Consider the following 7,722-nt stretch of genomic DNA (forward strand, 5'->3'; position numbering starts at 1 on the left):
GAAGCCTAAGCTGATCACCAAATTTCCTATAGCCATCCCTCACTGCCACATCACTCTCTGCCCACCCTCTCACCTTGCTTACATTTTCTTGATAACACGTCTCTCCACTGACAGAATATATGACAACATTTATTTATTTACTTACTTACTTATTTAGTCTACCTATTAGATTTTACATTCCATGAGGAAAGAGTCTTTCCCACTTTGGTTCACGACTCTATTCCCAGCACCTAGAAAAATACCTGGAATAGAGAGAGTATTCAGTATATATTTGCTGAGTTATTGTTGAATGATTTTCATTCTTTGATCCACATCATGGAAAAGGCAAAAGAACATTATCAAGAAGATGTTGGGACTAGATTGCGTGGTAAGAGAGCAAGAAAAAGCTCTTTCAAAAATAAAAATGTCTCAGCTTTGGAAATACTAGTGAATCAAAAAGGTCAGGTCTTCTAACACATATATATGGAATCTAAAAAAAAAAAGGTTCTGAAGAACCTAGGGGCGGGACAGGAATAAAGACACAGATGTAGAGAATGGACTTGAGGACACAGGGAGGGGGAAGGGTAAGCTGGGACAAAGTGAGAGAGTGGCATGGACATATATACACTACCAAATGTAAAACAGATAGCTAGTGGGAAGCAGTCACATAGCACAGGGAGATCAGCTCGGTGCTTTGTGACCACCTAGAGGGGTGGGATAGGGAGAGTGGGAGGGAGATGCAAGAGGGAGGAGATATGGGGATATATGTATACGTATAGCTGATTCACTTTGTTGTACAGCAGAAACTGACACACCATTGTAAAGCAATTATACTCCAATAAAGATATTTTTTAAAAAAGGTATATGCAAAAAAAAAAAAAAAAAAAGCTCAGGTCCTAAGTATTCTGGATAAGTGATCTTATAAGGCTGGCTCAGGGAGTGTAGACAGGGAAGAAAACACTCATAGGTTAAGAACAATTCCCAGGTAGGTTTGAAGCCACGTCCACTACTTACTGATTATGAGACCTTAGCCTCATAGGATCTCTCAGACTCAGACTCCTCATCTGTCAAATGTAGGTGGGTGTGATTTCATGATAAAATGAGATAATGTACAGTGTCTTGTATATAATACATGTTTAAAGAAAGGAGCTGTTATTATAATTAACAATAAGCATGATTATTATCCAAAGATAGCCTTAGAAGAAGGTATTAATTTTTGTCAAGTCAGGTGTATCTTTTAGGATGCTTCGGACTGTAAGTACCAGAAAATCTGTATGCAAACTTGTTGAATTTATTTCTCATATGACCAGCACTCCCGAGACAGGGTAGGCTGTAAGCAGGGTGCATCAGGGCTACAACTCGGTTTTTTTGTGACTCTTTTGGCCCTGACCTTTTCTGTGTATGGGCCTCATCCTTAGCTTGAAAGTTAGATGGCTGCAGCCATTACAAGTGTCACATCCAGACACTTATGATGTCCAGAGAAAGGATGGGATGGGACTTTTTCTTTCATGGGTCTGTTTTTAAGAGTGACGGACTCTTTTCCAGAAGCTCCAGCCCACTCCCCCCAACACCCCCCAAGAAGACTTCTTTTTTGCCCTTAGCCAGAATTACATAACATACCCAGGCTTAAGGTAACCATTGACAAAGGAAACAGGCCCACCACGATCAGCTTAGACTAACCAGTGCCCATCTTTTAGGACTGAGGATGTGGCCAGCCTACTTACCCTGAGGCATAGTGGTAGGTGAATAGCTAAGCAAAATCAAGATTCTATTAGGAAGGAAGTGGAAGGATGAATATTGAGTAAGTCTAATACCCAACCTTCTGTCCTAACTTGTGGCTCAAAAAGAGACGGCCATTGGGGAATGACCAGTAATGCCTAGAGCTCCTTCTGTGAACCTTGCCCTTATACTGCTCCTTTCATCGCCTACATTGTCCTTTGCTTAAGTAGCGCCTGTGGCATTGGGCACCTAAAACAAAGGAAACTCAAGGATGCAGGGAGTTGGCAGGGAGGCTCTTATATTTCTGAAAGACACATAACGTATTTCCTGGTTTTAACATTCCAAGCAGTTTTTAATTTATTTATGTATTCATTTATTTATTTAATTTTATTTTGGCCACGCCACACGGCTTGCAGGATCTCAGTTCCCCAACCAGGGATTGAACCTGGGCCATGGCAGTGAAAGCACTGAATCCTAACCACTAGACCACCAGGGAACTCCCTCCAAGCAACTTTTAGAGGACACGATTTTGAAGACAAATTCTGTCCTTGGAGTGCTTCCAAAATATAGGGACGCATAGTCCAAAGGGCCAACATCATCACTTAGTTTCAAGCTCCAGAAGGAGTTATATTTATCCAAACCCAGACTTGACCAGTGGACTAAGGGCCTGAGCGTTTGACAGCACGGGAGCTCAAACAGCAGAAGAGGAGAAGGGCAGGTAGAGGACAACACGAGACCAGAAAGGAGGGATCGACCATGGGAATGAGGGGCTTAGGGCCCAGGCCAGCTCTAAGTCTTTTCTGAAACAGCTGGTGGTCTCCTTCTCACTGCTCCCACATAACTCCAGGACTTTCTGTTTGATTTTCTAAAACCCAGGGAAGATTCTGGTATTAAAAAGATTTTGACAGCAGGTTAGGGAAAAGAAACTATAATACAGTGAAATGGCCTAGAGGTAAAACAGATATGTCAAACTCAAGAACAAAAGCTCAGTGCCACTCAGCGTTTTGCCTTGCAGGGAAATGGATTTTCAAGGAGAATAAACTGAACCAGAATGCTTACGGAAGAAATGGTGGAGGATTAGAGATGTAAAGAAAGGTGAAAGAAGTGGTCAAAGTGATCATGGATGGAGGCCAGAGGCTGGAATGTCTTTCTGCCGGAGTGGTGTATGACTTGTCAGTGACTCATTGCGTGATCTCAGCAGAAGTGCCAAGGACAATCACATCAGAAAGTAGCAGCCCAGGGCTTCCCTGGTGGCGCAGTGGTTGAGAGTCCGCCTGCCAATGCAGGGGACACTGGTTCGAGCCCTGGTCTGGGAAGATCCCACATGCCGCGGAGCAACTGGGTCCGTGAGCCACAATTACTGAGCCTGCGCGTCTGGAGCCTGTGCTCCGCAACAAGAGAGGCCACAATAGTGAGAGGCCCGCGCACCGCGATGAAGAGTGGCCCCTGCTTGCCGCAACTGGAGAAAGCCCTCGCACAGAAACGAAGACCCAACACACCCAAAAAGAAATAAAGAAATAAATTAAAAAAAAATAAATTCTATCTGTTACAGTTTACAAAAAAAAAAAAAAAAAAGAAAGTAGCAGCCCAGGCTAAGTGCAGGGTCTGATTAGATCAGCTATTTCTAATACAGGAGCTCGGTTTCTAGTGTCCGCAGGCTGAGATGTCATTAAGATCACTCCCCAGGAGAATTTTCAACTCAGATGAGTCTTCCTCAGCACTTAAAAGACAAACTAACAGGAAACAAACAACAAACCCACCACCACATCACACCAAGTTGCCTGTACATTCTTCTAGAGTATACAGCATTCTAGACTATTATCTTTGGTTACAAGATGTAATTTATTGTGGAAATGAGAACTTGTCCTAGTTTGGAGCCGAGGTTAAGATGGAAGTTAAGGGATCCTAACAGATTGTCCAGGAGACAAGATCCTAAAAGGTGTACAGTGACAGAGGACCAGGTCGCAGGGGACAAGCAGAAGTTGAAGTTCGAGAGGAAGCAGATAGGAGGGAGGTGAATGTTGGCAGAGGTAAGACATCTCTGTGAAATACACTCAGTTTCCAGAGAAAAACTAGAGGAAGTGAAGAAGTAGGGGAGAACAGGCCACTGGGGTTCAGTCAAGTCTTCTGATGTCCTGGAACATCGGTCATTGCTGTTGAGATGCATCGATAGGTCAGGTGACACAGCGGCCACTCTACTGTCACTCCCTCAGGATTGGCCATCATTACCCCATTCCTGTGCCTTAGTCTGCCCCCTCCTTGTGTCCACTTCATCTTCACCACTGCCACAGAAAGACTTTGGGCCAGGCCAATTCATGGGCCACTGGCTACTCATAGAGTTCTGTCTTTGACTCAGGAAATCAACCCTAGTCCAATCGGTTGCGGCCAGAGTAGTAGGATTACAAAAGCAGGTGACTGGTATGCAAAGATCCACTTCTGACCACTTTTTTAAAAGGAGACCACAGGCATGGCAAACACTCAGTGTTTCGTCGATCTCTTTCTTGCATGGGATCTTATCAGTAGATGGGATTGACCCCCAGTCGTGCAGCCTTGAAGATCTCAAATTGGGATGTATTCTTTTAAAACTAAAATATCCATAAGAGTGTCACATAAACAGATGTTTTTTTCCCCCAAGATTCAGAATCTCTCCCTTGGACAAAACCAAAACAAACAAACAAACAGAAACATACTGTGCTTCTTTCAACTTGTCTTTTAAGTTGTATACTGGGCCCTATATATAGGACATCTCTTGGGCATCACCACATACTCTCAGCCTATTTTTTCACTCCAGCCATTGCTGCAGCAGCAACCAGATGTGCAAGTTACTGATAGCACCTTCTTCACTGGCCATTCTGATACATGGACAAAACTGGAAGGGAGTTAACAGTTCAAGGAAAACTTAAACCAGTGGGAGATACATACACCCTTCTTTGGTTCCCTCGGGTGATCTCTTCTAAGGTACATTCTGCATAGCTCCTCAGAGGGTCCCTGGCCGCACTGAGCCCCAGTAGCCCACAGCAGTGACCAGTTCAATAACTCACCCTTGGATTGGCTTTCCCTCCTGCCCGGTTTCACTCTTCCTAATCCCATTTCTGCTCCCTGAGATCACTTCCGAAAGTGAACTATCTGCATAAAAGCCCTTGTTTGAGGTTCTACTTTTTGGGGAGGACCCAGCCTAAGACAACCATGTCTTCCAATCAAGATAGATAGCCTTTCTCTGGTCAAGCAGTTTTTGTTTTTTGTTTTTGGCCATGCCGCGCTGCTTGTGGGATCTTAGGATCTTAGTTCCCCGACCAGGGATCGAACCCGTGTCCTCGGCAGTGAAAGCTTGGAGTCCTAACCACTGGACCGCCAGGGAATTCCCAGTCAGGCAGTTCTTATGATCCAGGGAACATGTCTCACTCTTTAACATGTCGAATTAATGCTTAACTTTCATAGAGGAACACTATTTCCTTTTTTATTTTTAATATTTATTATTTATGTATTTGGTTGCGCTGGGTCTTAGTTGCGGCAGGGAGGCTCCTTAGTTGTGGCAGACGGGCTCCAGGTTGTGGCTTGAGGGCTCCTTAGTTGTGGCATGTGAACTCTTAGTTGCAGCATGCATGTGGGATCTAGTTCTCTGAGCAGGGATTGAACCTGGGCCCCCTGCATTGGGAGCATGGAGTCTTAACCACTGCGCCACCAGGGAAGTCCCACCGTTTCCTTTTATTCCAAGTATCTTATAAGCATCTTCTTTTCACACTGATGTAACAGAGGATGGAGACAGAGCAGCAGGCCTTTGAGAAAGCTCAGCTCCATATGCCCAAGCCCTATTGTACCTTTGAACTTGTGATTCTTAGCCCTTGGCTAAGACCTTCACAGAGGAGATCTATGAAGACACTTGTCTTCTTCCCAACCTTCTAAATTAAACTCTCCATGTAAAGCTTAGACATGTGGGTCTTTCCAAAGCACCCCAGTAATTCTGATGTGTACCCTCAGCTGAGAATCACTGCTTGAGACTCATCACCTACCCAAGAGAAAACCAGACCCAACCAGTTATTAGAGCTACCTCAACTAAAATATAGTCAAGAAGGCAGTTGAAACTTTGAAAATGAGTATGAAGAAAAATGAAAATTAGCTCTCTGCAAACGAGGGCACAGATACATTGTTTTTTTTTTTTTAATTTATTATTTATTTATTATTTTTATTTTTGGCTGTGTTGGGTCTTCGTTTCTGTGCGAGGGCTTCCTCCAGTTGCGGCAAGTGGGGGCCACTCTTCATCGCGGCGCGCGGGCCTCTCACTATCGCGGCCTCTCTTGTTGCGGAGCACAGGCTCCAGACGCGCAGGCTCAGTAGTTGTGGCTCACGGGCCCAGTTGCTCCGCGGCATGTGGGATCTTCCTAGACCAGGGCTCGAACCCGTGTCCCCTGCATTGGCAGGCAGATTCTCAACCACTGCGCCACCAGGGAAGCCCCAGATACATTGTTTTTAAAAAGAGTAGGTAATATAGGATTGTCTGGTTAGTCAATTTTGATCTCCATTCAGCTTCTGTTTTCTGGCAGTCTTAGCATTCCTTCACTCTCAAGTCAGAAGCATCTTGAACAGAAGCCAAGGCTTTAGATTCTTCTGGGGTGTCTCAAGCTCTCGAAGGGGTCTCCTTGAAGCCCCTCCCTTAAGACTTCGGATGAGAAAGTAAAACCCTGGCCCTCCCTTTTGGGGCGGGTTGGACTCAAAGAATGGCAGGTCTCTCTAAAGAGACTTCTTCACGAATCTACCCCTTCAAAACCCCCTCCCTGTGCTATACAGTAAGTCCTTATTGGTTATCTACTTTATATATAGTAGTGTGTATATTTTAATCCCAAACTCCTAATTTATCCCTCCCCCCCTTTCCCCTTTAGTAACCATAAGTTTGTGTTCTACGTCTGTGAGTCTCTTTCTGTTTTGTAAAATAGTTCATTTGTATCATTTTTTAGATTTGACATATACTCAATATCTTGTAGTAACCTATAATGGAAGAGAATGTAAAAAAAGAATATATATATATATATATACACACACATGTATAACTGAATCACTTTGCTGTACGTCTGAAACTAACACAACATTGTAAATCAACTATATTTAAATAAAATTTTTTTTAAACCCTCCCCACTCTTTTCATACGCTCAAAACTGGTGAGGGGTTTCATCAGACAAGAAACTGGTTTTTAGGTCTTTCATTTAAAGTTTCCCATTTTTGTCTATCATCTCAGGATTTACCCTGGTAACTAATATCGAATGTAACTTGGCACCTCAAATCACGTAATTTAACAAGATGGCGCAATTGCAATATCATAGGGTAAGTGCAAGACAAGAGGTCTAGGCATGTAACACTGGGAGAACACTGAGCATTCTCCACTGGCCCAGCTGCAGGATGAGTGGTCCAGGAGATTCCTGGAGAAGGTAATTCCTTATTTGACTCTTTCTTAATGTATGTGCTGGAGTTAGTAGTATGACGACTCTCAGGGTGGGCGGGACTGTTTCCGAGGGGAGCATTCTCAAGAAGACACTCCTAGGCCAAATACATTGTATTTCTAGACAGATCCCCAAACCAAAATGATTACAGAAGTCTTAGTGGGTTCTTTAATCTCCTCATTTAGTCTCTAAAGTTCCTACAAATTCACGAGGCTAAATGTCACTGTAAAAATTGGAAACTATACTATTATTGATTAATCTTGGGAGATTTCTTAAATTTCATTTATGCTAAGAAAAACAACCTTCATTTTCTAAAGGAGCATGTGAGAATGGTCATTTATGGATTTAAAATATATCCTGATAAAGAAGATGTGGCACATATATACAATGGAATATTACTCAGCCAAAAAAAGAAACGAAACTCAGTTATTTGTAGTGAGGTGGATGGACCTAGAGACTGTCATACAGAGTGAAGTAAGTCAGAAAGAGAAAAACAAATACCATATGCTAACACATATATATGGAATCTAAAAAAAAAAAAAAGGTTCTGATGAACCTAGGGGCAGGACAGGAATAAAGACGCAGACGTAGA

This window comes from Balaenoptera physalus (genome assembly GCF_965194825.1).
Source record: "Balaenoptera physalus genome assembly, chromosome: X".
In the NCBI taxonomy this organism is placed as follows: Eukaryota; Metazoa; Chordata; class Mammalia; order Artiodactyla; family Balaenopteridae; genus Balaenoptera; species Balaenoptera physalus.